General features: G+C 49.7%; 1 protein-coding gene and 1 non-coding gene across 3 annotated transcripts in view; both read right to left on the minus strand.

Annotated features, from left to right (window-relative positions):
• The window catches only part of PLEKHA6 (pleckstrin homology domain containing A6), a 155,907-nt gene that overhangs the window by 106,358 nt on the left and 30,258 nt on the right, over positions 1 to 19,291 (minus strand). The window lies entirely within an intron of this gene.
• On the minus strand, positions 15,680 to 15,785 carry LOC125112245 (U6 spliceosomal RNA). The gene has a single exon (XR_007131048.1). It is a non-coding gene; the product is annotated as a U6 spliceosomal RNA (small nuclear RNA).

The raw sequence follows: 19,291 nt of genomic DNA on the forward strand, positions 1-19,291 counted from the left end.
CTGCAGATTTCGATCTCTGATCTGCATGGGCAGATGGGCGAGCAGCTGTGCCAGGCCCCAGGGGACCGCAAACTCCCAGGGAGGAGGAGCATCCACTGGGCTCTCTAGATCCAAGGCCTCAGGGGGCCTCCTCAAGGGCAAGAAACAGCCAGGCCTCCAAAAGGGAAAAATACAAGAGCAAGTCTGAGCCAAACCCCACAGGCCTCCCACTCCCTCCCTGCTTGTTCCCGTTCCTAAGGAAGGGACAGTGCAGGTATCAGGGAGCCAGAGTGGCCAGACTGCCTTCCCCACGTGGGGCACATCAAATGACTTGCTGTGTTTCTGAGCACAGGTTCTCTGACTTCCCTGGATACAACCTCATCATCCTGAAAATTTGGGCTGAAGCCTTGGCTACTTTCCGATGACCCTGGCTGAGCTGAAAAGAAACGAAACTGCCATCAAGTGCTGCTTGGACCTCCTTATTGCTAGATCCTGGAACAGCTAGCATACAATCCCACACACCTACGACACGGAGTCAACTTTCTTATTTTCTTTTTTTTTTTTTTTTTGGTTTTCTTGCCATTTCTAGGGCCGCTCCTGCGGCAGATGGAGGTTCCCAGGCTAGGGATCTAATTGGAACTGTAGCCGCCGGCCTACACCACAGCCACAGCAATGTGGGATCTGAGCCGCATCTGCAACCTATACCACAGCTCACGGCAATACCGGATCCTTAACCCACTGAGCAAGGCCAGGAATCAAACCTGCAACCTCACGGTTCCTAGTCAGATTCGTTAACCACTGAGCCACGACAGTAACTCCCAGAGTCAACTTTCAATTGTCTGCTCCTGCTCTGTCCTTGTGCAAGATCTGCTAGATACTGGACTGCTGTGAGCAGATCACTCAAAACAACAATAGCTAACACTTACTGAGCACCTACTATGTGTCAGGCACTGTGTTAAGCTCTTTGTTTATGTCATCTCACTTAATGTCCACAAGTATCCTGTACAATAGGTGGAAACATGGCACAGAGAGAAGTTAGCTAACTTACCTAAGGCCAAGCATCTAGAAAGTTCAATCAAAATCCACATTCAGCTTTTGCACAGCAAAGGAAACCAAAAAGAAAACAAAAAGACAACTTACTGAATGGGAGAAAATAGTTTCAAATGATGCAACCGACAAGGGCTTCATCTCTAGAATATATAAACAACTTATACAACGCAACAGCAAAAAAGCCAATCAATCAATGGAAAAATGAGCAAAAGACCTGAATAGACATTTCTCCAAAGAAGATATACAGATGGCCAACAAACACATGAAAAAATGCTCAACATCGCTGGTTATAAGAGAAATGCAAATCAAAACTACCATGAGATATCACCTCACACCAGTCAGAATGGCCATCATTCATAAATCCACAAATAACAAGTGCTGGAGGGGCTGTGGAGAAAAGGGAACCCTCCTACACTGTTGGTGGGAATATAAACTGGTACAGCTACTATGGAGAACAGTTTGGAGATACCTTAGAAATCTATACATAGAACTTCCATATGACCCCGCAATCCCACTCTTGGGCATCTATCCAGACAAAACTCTACTTGAAAGAGACATGTGCACCCGCATGTTCATTGCAGCACTATTCACAATAGCCAAGACATGGAAACAACCCAAATGTCCATCGACAGAGGATTGGACTCGGAAGAGGTGGTATATATACACAATGGAATACTACTCAGCCATAAAAAAGAATGACATAATGCCATTTGCAGCAACATGGATGGAGCTAGAGAATCTCATCCTGAGTGAAATGAGCCAGAAAGACAAAGACAAATACCATATGATATCACTTATAACTGGAATCTAATATCCAGCACAAATGAACATCTCCTTAGAAAAGAAAATCATGGACTTGGAGAAGAGACTTGTGGCTGCCTGATGGGAGGGGGAGGGAGTGGGAGGGATCGGGAGCTTGGGCTTATCAGACACAACTTAGAATAGATTTACAAGGAGATCCTGCTGAATAGCATTGAGAACGTTGTCTAGATACTCATGTTGCAACAGAAGAAAGGCGGGGGGGAAAATATAATTGTAATGTATACATGTAAGGATAACCTGACCCCCTTGCTGTACAGTGGGAAAATAAAAAAAATTTTAAAAGAATTAAAAGCTTGAGCTACAAAGCTCTTTAAAACATTAAAAAAAAAAAAAATACACATTCAGGGAGTTCCTATCTTGGTGCAGTGGAAATGAATCCAACTAGGAACCATGAGGTTGTGGGTTCGATCCCTGGCCTCGCTCAGTGGCTTAAGGATCCGGCATTGCCATGAGCTGTGGTGTAGGTCGCAGATGCTCAGATTAGGCATCGCTGTGGCTGTGGCGTAGGCTGGCAGCAACAGCTCCAATTAGACCCCTAGCCTGGGAACCTCCATATGCCGCAGGTGTGCCCCCCACAAAAGACATAAAAGCCAAAAAAAAAAAAAAAATCCACATTCAAGAGTTCTTGCTATGGTGCAACAGGTTCCACACATCTCTGCAGTGCCAGGGACACAGGTTCAATCCCTGGCCCGGCACAATGGGTCACAACTGCAGCTCAGATCTGATATCTGGCCCTGGGACTCCATCTGCTGCAGGGCAGCCAAAAACAGAGAAAAAAAAGAAAAAAAAAACCTTCAAGCAAGCTGACCTCAATGCTTCCCTCTTTACCTCTCATGTGTGCACTTTGCAAACTCTAAACTTATAGTATACAAATATAAGGAGTTATTATCAGGTCGCTAATACTTGATAGTGTAAGCCAAGGGGAAGGTATAGGGGAGTCAAGGAAGGTTTGTGTCTGAGCGTTAATCTGACGAAATACGGCTGACCTGTATTTCAGAGCTAATTGGACAGGTTATTTGGAGTGTCCCAGGCTCTGACTTCCTCCATCTGCACAAAGACCCGGAATTTGAATACTATAGAGATGCAAAGGACTCCTTCCAAGACTCCCAACCTGGCATTCATAAGACACCTGCCTTACCACTCCACAGAGACCCTAGAACAGGTGGGAATGGACCATCCTGTTGCCCTGTGATCTCAGCCTCCACTGCAACACCTCCCAGCAAAGGAGGCTTCTTTCGAAAATAAGAGGTCACTTACTGTGGGATGAAAGAAGCAACAGCTAATTGAAAGAGTCATTAATAGGCAATTAGCCTGTAATGAGTGAATGTATCAAGGCATTGATCATCAAGGCTGCTAACATCACAAAAGGAGAGACAACCAGACATTGTGTGTCTCCTAATAGATGTACACACCACAACCCCGAGATTCTTGCCCCTCCGAGAAACTAAAGGAATCTGAGTTTTAACCAAGCCCTAAATCTCATTACATGTACAGGAAATACAGGGACTTTGAAACATGTCAAACGGCGTGATGAGGATTCAGTCAGCCAAATCCAGAAGGTGAAAAACTCTATAAGACAAATGACCCAGTTTCTTCAGCAAAACACTGCAAGAAAAAGAATGCCTGTAGATTCAGAGTGCCTTAAGAACTGCAACAACCAACCACCATGCACAGAGTTATTTGGACACAAATTAAAAAGAAAACTAGAAATAAATTTTACAATCCTCAGAACAATATGAGTACCACATGGGCATTTGATTATATTAAAGAATTGTTCACCTAAAAATCATTAGGTGTGATAATGATTTTTTGAAGAAGCCCCTGTCTTTTTTTTTTTTTTCGTCTTTTTGCCTTTTCTAGAGCCGTTCCCGTGGCATATGGAGGTTCCCAGGCTAGGAGTCCATTCAGAACTATAGCCGCCGGCCTACGCCAGAGCCACAGCAACGCGGGATCCAAGCCTCGTCTGCGACCCACACCACAGCTCGCGGCAAGGCCGGATCCTCAACCCACTGAGCAAGGCCAGGGATCAAACCCACAACCTCATGGTTCCTAGTTGGATTCGTTAACCACTGAGCCACAACGGGAACTCCAAGAGTCCCTGTCTTTAGGGATGAAATGAGACACTGTCTAAAATTTGCTTCAAAATAATCAGAGGAAAGGACTGGGAATGTACCTAAAACAAGACTGGCCAGGAGATGACTTCAAAACTACTAAAGCCTGGGCGCATGAGGACTATGACACTATTCTCTGTACTTATTGCAGTTTTCTATGATACAGAAGCTTTTCAAAGTAAAAATTGGACTCTCTGTGAGCATCACTGTGGTGATGTAAGTACAGTGCAATCAACTCCTCCCAGCTGGCCGGGCCACTGCCCTGGCCTCTGTTTCCCCCGCCCTCAAGAATGTGATGGGAGAAATCCCTGACTGCCTCTCCCTGTCCCCACCAGCACTGCCACAACTCACACCTCACATTCTATAGCTAGCTCCCCTTGGCCCTTTGACAGAGGCAGACCCAATACTATGGATCAGAAAGCAACCCTCCCAAGGTCCCCGCTCAAGACAAGAGTGGAGCCATATTAAATCTTTGGAGGCAAAATGCCGCAGCCTGGCTCTTCCTCAGACCCTCCTGGCTCAGAGCTGACGACGAAGCACTTTCCTAGCCCCATACTGAATTTAGCCTCTCACTACCCTGGGGTCTGGAAAGCAACTGGCATCCCTGCAAAGTAGCATCTGCAGTGGCTGCATCAAATACCACACTGCCTTTCCACCTCCGTTAGGCACCACGGCAGCGGGGGTGGGCAGAGGAGGGAGGAGGAAGGGGTGGGGAGGACGGGCCACAGGGGAGCCAAACGCCCAAGCCCACACTACAGCCCAGCCCAGGGACCAGGCTGTGGCCAACCCCACCCTGGGCAAACAGTTGGCACCGCCCAGGCTAGACCTCCCCTAGCACTTCCGGGTGCTGCAGCTCACAGAGCTGCTGGGAGAGGAAATAATAGTGAAAAAGAGGGGACAGGCAGTTCAGAAGGGAAGGGGACAGAGAGGGACAGGGTGTTTTCAGAAGCCTTGGGAAGACGGAAGTAGAGGGATGAGCACCAGAGCTCAAATCTGCTGATGAAACAATTGAGAAAAGGGAGAGAAGAGAACCAGAGAACCAGGGAGAAAGAAAGCAACAGTAAGGAGGGAGAGGAGAGGGATGGGCTGGGGAAGGTTCTAGAGGCCCCTGCCTAACAGGAGCCACGGTCAGCCGACGGCCCACCCTGCTCCCACAGCCGCAGCCTCCAGGGCCCCAGCGGCCATTCCCAGCCCAGTTTGCTCAGAGAGTTCCCTGCCCTCACTGGCCCAGGACGGGTGAGCAGGAGCCAGCTCCCGGGCACACCTCATGGCCCCATGGCCCTTCTCCTACCTCCTAGCAGCCTGCTCCTGGAACAGAGACCGTGGACTGATCCACCTGCCTCCTGAGGGGAGGTGTGCCAGGGGGAGGCTCCACCTCAGGCCAAGTGGCCAATCCAGGGAGGCTGCCCAGACCCCGCCCTTTTGGGGCACACTGCTGAAGGCGACAGGGGATTAACTTAGTATTCACCCAAGGTGCCTATTCCATATTCATGCCCATGCTGGGCGGTCACAAGATGACAGCCGCCCACCTCACTGACCTTCAGGGACCATAGGACCCAAGGTTACCACGGAGTCAACCCCCACCCATGCCAGGGCAGCCATCCCCACCCTTCAGGGCCCCTGAGGAACTGGGCCACAAGTTCCCCACTGAGAGTCAAGGGACCTCGCAACCAACCCCAGAAGCAGTGCCGACTCTGAAACTCAACTCCCGGCTCTGCCACTTGCTGGCCGCGACCTAAGGCAAGTCACTGAACGGCTGCGAACCCCGGACCGCGGAAGATCACCGCGATCCTTTCCCTCAGCGGGCACCTGCAGAGCCATGGGAGCCTGCGCAGAAGGAAAAGAACTCTGGGCTCAGAGAGGAAGCAACGCTCTACAAACACAAGGTATCATTACCATAAAGTTCTTGCCACACCTAGGAAGGAGGAGGCAGGTTTCTGTCTGGATCTGCAAAGCCATCCAAGGCAAAGGATAAACCAAGCCAGAGGACACCAAGGCTGCAAGCATCAGCACCCTGAGCAGGGGAGCCAGAGGGCATCCCCCCCACCTCACCCCCAGCTCCATCAGCGGGAGAATACAGGCACAGAAGAGTCAGGAAGAAGGGCAAGCAGGGGGCGGGGCAGGGGAACACCATCCGGGGCTGGATTTGTATTTGTGGGTTGATCAGGGTTTCTCTAACCATCAGGCTTGGGCCAAAGGAGGGTGACGTGGAAAAGCAGGCAACCCATGCCCAAAGGTTGCCTCTCCTTTATTCCCTCGGGGAGGGGGGAGGGGGGCTGCAGGAACTTCCATGGGAAATTAAGGCTCAAACCCAGAACCTGGCATTCCCGTCATGGTTGTGGTGCTTCGGAAATGAATCCGACTAGGAACCATGAGGTTGCAGGTTCGATCCCTGGCCTCGCTCATTGGGTTAAGGATCCGGCGTTGCTGTGGCTCGGGCGTAGGCCAACAGCTGCAGCTCCCACTCGACCCCTAGTCTGAAACCTCCATATACTGTGGATGTAGCCCTAAAAAGACAAAAAAAAAAACAAACAAAAAAACAGATTTCCAAGAGTTCTCTGCCTCTTCTAAGAATAATACTGTAAATAATAATCTCTGACGTTTGCACACTGCTCTTCATACACGAGGGCTGTTTCCCTTCGCAGCTTCACAGAACCCCGAGAGATGCCTTACATCTGTATCCCTACTCCTTAGCTGATTAAACAGCTCGTGCTCAGAGGAGAATGATCTGAAGGTACACATCTTAGGGACATGCCAAAGCCAGGACAGAAACCCCATTTCTGCGGCTTAGAGCCCATCTCTCTACCCTCTGGCAGCCCCAGGCCTGGCCCTTGAGGGGCAGGATAAACACAGAGGCCAGGATGGTGCCCTTTAGGTGGAACCTCCCTGGACCTAGTCTTCAGCCTCTCTGGGGAGAGCTCCCTCACTGGGCTACCTCAACCCAGAATTAGCCACTGACTTCCAGACCAAGCAAGTTCAAGGGCCTCAGGGGTTAAAGGGAGGCTGTTCTATGGCATGCCCAGGATTCCACTGGCAATAAATTCCCTTAAAAATTTAAGAAATGTGGAGCTCCCGTTGTGGCTCTGTGGGTTAAGAACCTGACTAGTATCCGCAAGGATGTGGGGTCAATCCCTGGCCTCCCTCAGTGGGTTAAGGATCCGGCATTGCTGTGACTATGGTGTAGGCCAGCAGATGCAGCTCCAATTCGACCCCTAGGAATTCAACCCTGGGAACCTCCATGTGCCACAGGTGTGACCCTAAAAAAAAAAAAAAGAAAAAATTAAGAAATGTCTACTCATCTTGCTCCTGACTGACAACACATTTTTACTCAAATTGCAAAGTCCTCCTGAAGCTGTGAGTTCTGAGAGGTCCAGCCTTGGACCTTCTCTCCCCAGGACTCGAATACAAATGGCCAAGGGTAATGTGATACTGATCATGGCGGAGGTGGAGAAGGATTAGAATCTCCTGTCTCGGGAGTTCCCACTGTGGCTCAGCGGTAATGAACCCGCCTAGTATCCATGAGGACTCGGGTTCAATCTCTGGCCTCGCTCAGTGCGTTAAGGGTCTGTCATTGCCGTGAGCTGTGGTCTAGGTCACAGACGCAGCTCGGATCTGGTGTTGCTGTGGCTGTGGCCAGAGGCTGCTGCTCCGATTTGACCCCTAGCCTGGGAACTTCCATATGCTGCACATACAGCCCTAAAAGCAAAAAAGCGAAAAAAAAAAAAAAAAAGAATCTCCTGTCTCTAGAACCTTCCCTGGGAGCAGGCCTAGGATGGAGTGGAGCAGGCAGTACAGACTAGACATGCTCAGCCCAGGTACCAGAAAAAGCTCCCGTGCAGCAATCATGCTCCTGGGCAGGGGAATGAGACAAAGGGCATAGCTCCCCCATCTCAGAGGGAGGAGCCGAGTGGGGGAGGCAAGAAGGTGAGTTGGAAGCAAAGTCTCCTCTGCATCCTATTCCACGAAACCTTAACTCTTTTCACTAAAAGGAGTCAATCAAAAATCTCGACCATCCAGACAACTTTCCTAATTATCTGTGAAATCCATTTGCCGTCCCCATAAGGTCATCCATGGAGGAGGGCTCTGGGCCTTCCATTCCAGACTTAGGCTGAAAAGACCACCTATCTGGGAAACGGACAGAGACCCTTTCCTCCTGGACTCTTTCACTTCCCTTGGCTTCCGAAGGGTTAACCAACAGACAACGCCCCACCCCCTTCGCAGCCAGGCCTGGAAAGCAGGAGCGCTGGGGCAGCCGGTGGGAGGGTGTTTAGCTTGGCCTCAGCCCAGCACTGCAGACAACGCCACTCAATGTATAGACACCCAGGCTGGGCCCCTTGGACCAAGCTCCTCCCTTCCTTCCCCACCAGAGAAAGGCTCTAGAGAAGGCCCCTCTTGGGGGAGGAAGTGGGGAGAGGGAGGCTGTTTTCTTTTTCTTTTTTTTTTTGTCTTTTTGCCTTTTCTAGAGCCACTCCAACGGCATATGGAGGTTCCCAGGCTAGGGGTCGAATCAGAGCTGTAGCTGCCGGCCTATGCCAGAGCTACAGCAACACAGGATCGGAGCCGCGTCTGTGACCCGCACCCACAGCTCACGGCAAGGCTGGATCCTCAACCCACTGAGCAAGGCCAGGGATTGAACCCGCAACCTCATAGTTCCTAGTCAGATTCGTTAACCACTGAGCCATGACGGGAACTCCTAGGGAGGCTGTTTTCCACTATTAGAGTCTGAAGGAGGATTCCCTCTCTCCAATGCATCTTTGAGGCTGCAGTGGGCAAGCTATACCCTTTTCTGCTTTCTGCCAGAGCAACGGGATGAAGGCAAGAAGACACTCAGGACACACTGGGCGGCCCCAGCTTTAGGGACAGCAGTACCAGAGAGATGATGCCACTTCTGATGAGCAGAGGCAAAAGTGACCTTGGAAGAAAGTGACCTTGACAGACAAGGATGCATGTCATTCTCCCTTTCCCCTTTTCTGTGTGGGCAGGAGGAGAGGATGGATGGGCCAGCCACCACGGAAGGGGAATGATGGGACAACTGTGAGGTGGGCATATCAGTGCCCTCTTTTCAATTTCCCACACGCCCCTGCCACTGCTCTGCCACAGTCCCTGTCACCTTGCCTCCACTATGTTGATGACCAGCAAACAATTCTGTTGGGTCACTTTAAGAGATGTCTCGGAGTTCCCCTTGTGGCTCAGCAGAAATGAATCTGACTAGTATCGGTGAGGTTGGGGGTTCAATCCCTGGCCTTGCTCAGTGGGTTAAGGATCCAGTGTTGCTGTGAGCTGTGGTGTAGGTCACAGACACGGTTGAATTTCACGCTGCTGTGGATGTGGCAAAGGCCATCAGCTGCAACCCTGATGTGATCTCTAGCCTAGGAACTTCCATATACCATGGATGCAGCCCTAAAAAGACCAAAAAAAAGAGAGAGAGAGAGATGCCTCTAAGGTGTTCCAAGGGGACACCTGAGCCCTTCCCTGAGAGCTCGCCTTCCCTGGGCCCTGCTGCTCAAGCCAACAACTAGCACCACCAACCACTAGCATCTGGAGCACAGGGCAGAGGGTCCTATGTGTGGGAGTGCCCAAACCTCTCAAGCGTCAGAGGAGCTTTCCAAGGGGTCCTGTACCTAATCTCCCATCTGTCCCCTATGCCCTAACCCTCACCTTAACCCTGACCCTCTGCCTCTAGTCACCAATTCAACTCTATCCTAAGAATCCAATGTCCAACCTCAGCCCCTGAAATAGCTCTCAGTGTGTCACTAGAAACTCCCATCCCCACTCTTCCCTGTCCATGATGCGGTCTTTAGACTACAGACGAAACATGACCCAGGAACCCACCTGAATGGTGGGGTGTAATCCCCAGTTCCACTGCCCTGGAGAGTGCCTCTGAATCTGGTCTCCCCCTCCCAACCCTTCCACCCGCGTCCCATCTTCAAATGACAAGTCAGTCACACCCTGTTCATACACCTTCGATATATCTCTACTGCCTACAAAGATAAAGGCTAAACTTCTTCGTCTGAAATGCAAGGCCTTATAGAGTCCAGCCCCAATTTGTCCCATACGATCTTCTACTACTCTCCCACAACTGAAGACACAGATGTCCTGTGTTACAAGGAGTGTGTGTGTGTGTGTGTGTGTGTGAAGTATTATTCAGAATCCTGCAAACTAGCTTTTAACCATCCTGCCCTCCTCCTCCTTACTTCACCCCTTCATGGGTTTGTAAACATAATGGACATATATTTGCAAATCAGTGTGGGTGCAGGAAATGCTTCTCTACACTTGGAGATGTGTCAGACTCCAGGCATCCAGGAACAGAATCAAACTAGAACAGAATCACAAAAGCTAGCACTGGCCTGTGACACGCCTCCTGCTAGGGTTGGACCAGAGTGATAGAGAAAAGGGGCCAGAAAGGTTCCCCCATGGCTCCTGCAGGGCGGTTTGCCAGCAGGGCCTCCGCTTCCCCTCCCCTGAGCCCGGCAGCCCTACCCAACTCCTTGCACCAGAAGGAAAGAAGAATCTGAGGCAGGGAGGAAAGAATTTTTTTTTTCTTTTTACTGCCACACCTGCGGCACGTGGAAGTTCCCGGGACAGGGGTTGAATCGGAGCTGCAGGCAAGGCCAGCGCCCCAGCCACGGCAACCCTGGATTGGAGCTGCATGCCATAGCTTGCGGCAACACCAGATCCTTTACCCACTGAGCCAGGCCAGGACTCAAAAAACCCACATCCTCACAGAGTCAACTGTCAGGTCCTTAACCTGCTGAGCCACATAGAAATCTTTTTTTTTTTTAAGTAACTCCCTGTTTTGTTTTGTTTTGTTTCCTTTCCTGCACACTCAGCCTTTTCATTTTGGAACTTTGAAGGGAAGTGTGTGAGAAGAGTTAAGAGAAAAAAAAAAATTCCAACCTCCCCTGCCTTCTGTGATTCTGGCAACTCAGTGCTATAGATCAGTGGCCAGGCAGGGGAGTGGGAGCTGAAACTGAGCTTGGAATGAAGGGACAGAGGAGCAGACCAGACTAGTGGACGCCTGGACTGGCCAGCGGGCGCCCCCTGCCCCCCCTCCCCCGGCCCAGACAGCATCTCAAGCCAGATGAGGCCAGAGCCAAGGCCATAAGAGGGAAGGGTAGCAGGGAAAAAAAGACATAAATTATCGTTGTCACCAGTTCTACCAAGCAGCCCCTTCACAGCACTGCGATCTCCTCTCAAGTCTGTATCATCAGTCCCACAGGGAAACGTCACCACTGTATAATTATCCCGAATGGGGCGCTTGCATGTGATGAGACAGAGACAGGACAGAGAGGTAAGGAGAACACCTGTGACCTTTTCTCTCAGCATGAGGATGAGGAAAAAGGAAAAAAACAAATGAGTGCTTGTTGGAATTAATTTTCAAAGCGCAGACAAAAGCCATTAATGTGGGAGAGTGGGATCCCCCAGGTTCAGCTGCTCTAGGGGAGGCTGCCTGGGTGACTGGAGCCCGGACTGTCTGCACTGTGTTTATGAAGGAGGTGGGAGGGTGCTCACCGGAAAAATCCAGAGGAAACGACTCCCTGCTGCTCCAGGGAGAGAGAGGAATAATTGGGAAGCATGTTCTGGAGAGGTCAGGCGTGTGCTAGTGAGCAGGCACACACCCAAAGATGCCAACAGGGCAGTTCCCTCAACCACACTGCAGGCCATAAAGGCATCCCAAACACAGAGTGCTTGTCAAACGCTTGCAAACAAGAAGTCATGTCAGAATAGGCAATACGGAGTGAGTGGCTACGCTACACCAAGCGCTGGATGTCTGGCATGTCTTAGTTCCTTTCACCCAATCAATCTAAGAGGTAAGTATTACCCTCTCCATTTTATAGATAAGGGAATTAAGGTTTCAAGAAATTAAGTCCACAGGAGAGAACATGTGTCCTAAGACTTAGGCTCTACAGTCCTCTGTGTGACTCAATGATGTCACTTTTTTTTCTTTTCTTTTTTTCTTTTTCTTTTTTGGCTTTTTAGGGTCGCGCTCATGGCATATAAAGGTTCCCAGGCTAGGAGTCGAATCAGAGCTGCAGCTGCCAGCCTACACCACAACCACACTAATGTGGGATCCAAGCCACATCTGCAACCTACACCACAGTTTGTAGCAAAGCCGAATCCTTAACCCACTGGGCAAGGCCATGGATGGAATTCACATCCTCATGGATATGAGTTGGGTTTGTAACCCACTGAGCCACAACAGGAACTCCCTCGTTGAGACAACTTACCAATTCATTCAGTGGGGTGTCCAATATCTGAAAAGTGGAAGGGAACGGGATTTTGGAAGCCCCTTTTTTCACGCTAGGCACTTTACTAGGTCTTTAGGGTAGGGTGTGGAGGTTATCAAGAAGAATGGGCCAGAGTCCTGGTCTTCAAGCAGGAGTTTACAACCTAACAAGCCAAGCCCATAAATAACTGAATGCTACTTATGATGTGTGATAAGAGCCACCGGGTGAGACAAGGGCAGACGGAGATACGGGGGCCTTGAGAGTTTAGAAAGGGAAGAGAGGAGGGACCAGGAAGAGATAGGACTCCTTTGGGGCCATCAGGGAAGGCGCTGAGAAAAGGTCACAGGGCTTCCAAGCCTGAGGACGGGCAGGGGTTCAGAGAGGAAATGCAGGGGCGGGGTCTCGCATCTGGCCTGACCGAAGGGAGAAGCAGATAGGGTTCAAGACATGTTCTCAGTCTTTAGAGACAGGGAGCAAAGACGGCTGCAACTTCGTTGCTACCCCCTCTCCTTGCATCCGGGTGGGCCAATGGAATATAACGGAAGTGACGTTGTGTGACTTCTGAGGTTGGGGCAGGAAAAGCCTGAGACACACCCTCTGTCTTGAGACACTCCCTCTCAGAACCAACTGCCACATGGAGAGGCTCAGGCCACATGGAGAGGCCACCTGTAGGCACTCAGGTCCAACAGCCACATGAGGCATCACCTTGGCTGTCTGGCTCAGTCCAGCCCTCAGATGACTGAGCCAACCCAAGCAAGCACCCTGCTGAGCCCCAGGAGGGCAGAGACCCTGGGGTCATGGCTGTGCTAAGCCACTACCTTTGGGAAGGGTCTATTCTGCAGCAATGAACAGCCAGAGCACCAAGTCTCCACTGCACTAATTTGGGCTGTTACTAGGAAGGGTGGAGCAAGAATCCTACTAGAAATGGATGGGAAAAGGGTGAGAAGAGTAGGAATTACGGATTGGGAGGAGGGGAGGGAATCGGTTCAGCTCTCCCAGTAGCCTCCAGCTCCCCACTCCCCTCAACGCTTCTCACCCTGATGCCAGATCAATGTAACCCATAGTTCAATTTACCCCCTGGGAAATAACTGGGAGAAAAACCAGTAATATATAAGGATGTTTCTAGCGGAGCTATTCATAATAGCAACAAATTGGAAATAACCCAAATTCCTAGTAATAAGAGAAAAGCAGTACAGTAATGGAGAAACATGACAGGATTATTCATAGCTATTTAAGACAAAAACTGTATGGGCCATTGTCATACCTGGAAGTATTTGTATAATATAACATCAAACCCAGGGAGTTCCCGTTGTGGCTCAGTGGAAACGAATCTGACTAGCATCCATGAGGATACAGGTTCAATCCCTGGCCTCGATCGGTGGGTTAAGGGTCCAGTGCTGCCGCGAGCTGTAGTGTAGGTTGCAGATCTGGCATAGGTCTGAGCTACAGCTCCGACTGGACCCCTAGCCTGGGAACTTCCATATGCCGCAGGTGTGGCCCTAAAAAAAAATTTAAATAAAATAACATTAAACCCCAAAAATGCATGGCATGGGACAACAGCTGCACACTAATTACGACTAGGTAAAAATATTAACAAAGAGTAGAAAGGCCCATGGAATAAAACACACAGTTTAGTATCTACTGACCCTTGTTTTAGGTGAAGTTGATTTAAGTACGACTTTCTAAAAAGCCCCAATTCAACCTGACAAATCCTAAAAATGGGGTCCTGACTGCATGGGAATTAGGAGGTGATAGATGGGAAGACGTTACCCAGGAGATGCGGGTGAAACCCTGGAGGGACGGGGAGGGGCTGGATGACAGGAAAGGGGGGAGTGGGACGGGGCTGTGGCATGGCCTCAGCAGGGAACTGAATGTTGGAAAACAAACCCTCCGTGTTTGCTGACACAGTGCAAGAAGAAGGACTCATACAAAAGCCACCCATTATCCCGTAATTATTGTCTCTCTTGTGCCTGCAATTAACGGCTGTCTGAGAGGCGGCTGCCGGGGGTAAATAAATGTTCGCCCGCGTTCGAGTCAATCAGCCAGCGAAGCGCCAATTAACAAGCCCACTGCAGAGACGCTCCTGGTACCCAGCAGTGGTACCCAGCGGCGACTGTGGGGAGGACGAGGATGGGACAGGATGACACAGATCTTGAGCACCCTCTGGCCCCAGAAGCTGGGAGGGAATGCTCAGAGTGACATCCTGAGCCCCCAGGGTAGAGGCTGGTCTTGCCCCAAACGAGCCAAGCTGGGCAAGTGGGTGCTTTGACCCCCGGGTCCCAAGACAGAGGCGTCTGCATGCGTTCATGTGTTGACAGCAAGGTTACCGGGAGCTGCAACGTGGGGTGGCCCTTGTCCCGTGGAAGCCCATGAAGGGAAAGACATGAAAGGAAGGCCTCAGAGGGGCTGTCACCTCCTGAGTTACATGGGGACAGAAATAGAAGCAAAGAGAGGAATCAGACAGAGATCCATCTTGTCTGATCGAAGCTGAAAACTGGCCTTTGGCTATTTTTCTTAAGCTGCGAGCTCAGAAACACAGGAAAGAAGCTCATGTCAGGGAAGGCAAAGATGAGTCTTTTGTCCAGAGGAGAAGGGCAGGAGAGCAAGTGACGGATAGGCGGCATGCCAAGTCCTCTCCCAGGGATTTGGGGAAGACAAGGGTACCCAAGATTTCTGCAAGGCCTGCGTAGTGCCTGGCTACTGTGCTCCACCAGCCAGCCTACCACAAACCCAGCCAGCACTGCTCAGACTGTGGGACCAGAGGCCCCAGAAGATGCCTATCAGATGGCCCTGGGGAGCCTTAGGGGTCAGAGTGGCAGGTTGTGCAGTTAGAGATATCTGGTCCATGGGTTCTCAGTCCTGGCTTCACATGAGGATTACCTGGAGAGCTTTTTTTTTTTTTTCTCCCCTCATTTCCACTATGGGTTTATTACAGGATACTGAACACAGCCTCTCCTACTCTACCGTACGGCCTTGTTGTTTATCCATCCTATATAACAGTTTGCATCTGCTAATCCCAAACTCCCAAATCCATCTCTCCCTCCCCCTTGACAACCACAAGTCTGTTCTCTACGTCTGTAAGTCTGTTTCTGTTTTGTAGGTAGATTCATTTGTGTCGTATTTTAGACGCCACATATAAATGATATCGTAAGGTATTTGTCTTTCTCTTTCTGGCTTACTTCACTTAGTATGATAATCTCTAGGTCCATCCATGTTGCTACAAATAGCATTCTTTTTTTTTTTTTTGCCTTTTCTAGAGCCACACCTGCGGCATATGGAGGTTCCCAGGCTAGGTGTCTAATCGGAGGTATAGCCGCCAGCCTACGCCAGAGCCACAACAACGCAGGATCCGAGCCAAGTCTGCGACCTACACCACGGCTCATGCAATGCCGGATCCTTGACCCCCTGAGCAAGGCCAGGGATCGAACCCGCAACTTCATGGTTCCTAGTCGGATTCGTTAACCACTGCACCACGACGGGAACTCCTACAAATAGCATTCTTTTTTATGGACATTTGCATGCTATGTTTGCACAGGGACCATGCTCATCTTCTCTGTATTGTCGGTTTTAGTTTATGTGCTGCCGAGGCAAGAACCCTAGAGAACTTTTTAAAAATATTAACACCTGGGTACCACCTCCGACCAGCTGAATCAGGATCTCTGGGAGAGCAAGAGGCCCAGGCACACGCATGTCTTTAATGCACCCTGGGGGATCCTGATGACTACTCCATTTTCCTCAATTACAGATGAAGAAACAGAAGTCTGGGGTGGCAATACCTTTGCCAAAGGTGACAAAAGCAACAGGGAGCAGAGCCAGAGCTCAAATCAGCTCACCTGCGTGCCAGAGCTCAAATCAGCTCACCTGCGTGCAGCAGGCACCTCTGGCACTCAGTAAGGCTGGTTAAAGGAATGAACGAGCACCGCAGGGGTCTGGTCAAGATCCTGCTGTGTTCCAGGGTTTCATCCACAAAGGCTCAGAAGACTAGGCTACCAGATTGGCTCCTGACAAGGCGGGGGGGGGGGGGCTGTCACCTGTATGGCAGAATCAGGATCCCACATACTGAAATAATGGCCTGACACTGACAAAATGAAATACATCATAAAAGTACAATCCTACACTTAACATTTACAAGATTCCAATTCTACACATATTTCAAAGCTTTGAAATATGCTCAAGAGCTTGTTACTAATCAAATAGGAAGTCTCAAATACAATCTAGAGGGGTTTTTTGTTTTTTGTTGGAGGAGGTTGTCATTTTAGGGCCACACACACCCACAGCATGTGGAAATTCCCAGGCTAGGGGTCAAATCAGAGCTGCAGTTGCCAGCCTTCACCACAGCCACAGCAACACCAGAGCTGAGCCACGTCTGCAACCTACACTACAGCTCACAGCACCACCAGATCCTCAACCTACTGAGTGGGGCCAGGGATTGAACCTGGGTCCTCAAGGATATTAGCTGGGTTTGTTACTGCTGAGCCAGAACAGAACTCCGTGGATTTTTTTTTTTTTTTAATGCATGAAGGTTTTCTAAAAACCCTATTAATTGGAGGTCCAAGAAGCAAGCAAAAAGGGCATGTGGACGGTTAATGATCAAATATCCTAGAAATAGTTTTATGTCTGTCCCTAGGCACCTCATCAGTAGGACTGATTTCCAGATCTTGGAAGATAGAATTCTCCCTGCCTCACCCTCAATCCTACCCCAAGAGGAATACTGGAGAGCAGCACCTCTCAAATTTTTTTGTTTGTATTTAGGTTTTGGGTTTTTGCTTTTTTTTTTCTTTTTTCTTTTTAGGGCCGCACCTGGAGCATATGGAGGTTCCCAGGCTAGAGATCGAATCAGAGCTATAGCTGCTGGCCTACACCACAGCCACAGCAATGCTGGATCCGAGTTGAACCATGTCTGCTACCTACACCACAGCTCGGGCAATGCCAGATCCTTAACCCACTGAGTGAGGCCAGGGATTGAACCTGCGTCTTCAGGGATGCTAGTCAGATTCATTAACCGCTGAGTCACGATGGGAACTCCGGTACCTCTCAAATTTTAATGTGCATACAAATCTCCTAGGGGATCTTGTTAAATTCAGATTCGAATTCTGTAGGTCAGGCCTGAGGTCTAAGATTCTGTATTTCTAACAAGCTCCCAGGTGACGTAGATGCTGCCAGCCCATAAGCAGCAAGGATTTAGAAGCTCTCAAAGGTTTACCTGTGCAACCAGGTACTCTGAATATGTTTGGGGCATCTGAGTCCCTTCCCCTGTAGCCTGGGAACTCTGAGAAGTGGAGGAGCTGCATTTGGAGGTTAGGAAGGTTCCAATAGTACATGCTCAGCTCACTTGATCAGCAAGTGCATCAGATGAGCAGAGAAGAGTGAAAGAGACCCACCGAGAGAGAAAAGACCCACAGGGGTGGGGATTTTTTTTCAGGCCAGTGTGGGTCAAGGGATTCTCCAAATAGAACACCACATGTAGAGTAACCAGACTGCATCCGTGAGGGTTCGTGGGGGTTTGGAACCAATGTGAAGGGACGCTCTGGGCTCCCCTGGACACTGACCTTCCCTCTATAGCAGCTCACACCTTTTATGTAGAAGAAGGGAGATCTAAACCTCATAGCTGCCCACGGGGAAACTACCTGAGGATTCCAGCACAATGAGCACAATTTAAACACCAGTGATTTGCAAACTCAGTCTGACTTAACAGAAAGATGGTCGAGCAAAGGCCATTGGAGTCCCACTGAACAGACCACATCTGGAATACTGTTCATTTTTAGACAGCTTATTTTAAGAGGGGATAAAAAGCTATATCATGCACAGCATGGTTTGCAGTTGCCAGACCCCACCCTGCGATAAGCCTTTTACATGTGTTCATTCCCTTGGTCCTGTCAACAACCCTATGAGGTAAGTACCATCATTACCCACATTTTACAGATGGATGAATTGAGGCTCAAAGAGGTGAAGGACTACAACCAAGATCACACAGCCAACGAGAGTGAAGCCAGGTGCAAAGTCAGGCAGATGAACCCTGGAGTCTAGGTTTTCCCCCACTGTGTCATATTGTCTCTTAACACTGGTCTGACTCTTGAAATGATGACAAACCAGTCAGCTCAGAAAAGGATGTCAGGATGGCCAGGATGCTGCACTAGAACCAAAGGGTGGAAGGTAGGAGAAGAAACGTTTGAGTTCAACGTTTGAGTTGAGGCTGTCCAGCAATGGAAAAAGCTGCATCACAGAGCAGTGCTCTGAACCACTGGGGGTTCACATGGTGTTGGCTGATCTGGGGGTGCTGGAAAAGGGGACGCTATGGGGAAAGAAAATTGGACCAAATGAAAGGTTGTTTCCAACACTGAGACTCTAGGTCCCTCTCGTGTCTTGGTCTCTCCCGCTGAAAAACAGCTCTGACATCCAAGCCCAGCATTTATAATGAGCTACATGTAGCCCAGACTTGCCCACAGATTCTGATGTATGTGATGGAGGGAAAGTGACAGCTACACCCAGACTACAACTTGCCCAGGACGCCTGTAAACTGAGCCAAAGGAAGGATTGTGGGAAATATGCAAATGAGCTTCTGCTGACACCTCCTTCCCCTGACCTGTTATCTCATGAGGTTCTTGTGGGAGTGATAAACTCCTCTAAACCGGCTGAAAATAGTTCACTCCTTCTCAAAGCTATTAAAAATAGCGAGAGTCATCATAAAAAGTATGAAAGAGGTTCAGTGTTTCCTAACCCGGATTATGCTGTGGGCCAGCCAGCACATTATCTGAGTACCCTGGAAGTGAGTGATAAAGCCACATCTCCAAGAAGAAAGGCAGAGAAGGATGGACAAAATGCGACCCAACTCCACCCTGCAAATCCTTCAGCCAATGACTGGCTCTGAACCAGAAGGTGGAGAAACCATCTGAAATCTCAGCCCATAAAATATTTGGGCTGAGAGCAGCTTCACAGCTTACTCTCTTCCATGTGCTGCCCTGTCCCAAGCATAATGCCAGGGAAGGGAGGTATCAAGCCAACTATTTCAAGGCACTGTGCTAATTACCATGGGGAGATACAAATTGATCAGAAAGACACATGCGAGAGAAAATATATCAGAGCAACTTCTATTTCCAACTG

This window comes from Phacochoerus africanus, chromosome 11 (genome assembly GCF_016906955.1).
Source record: "Phacochoerus africanus isolate WHEZ1 chromosome 11, ROS_Pafr_v1, whole genome shotgun sequence".
In the NCBI taxonomy this organism is placed as follows: Eukaryota; Metazoa; Chordata; class Mammalia; order Artiodactyla; family Suidae; genus Phacochoerus; species Phacochoerus africanus.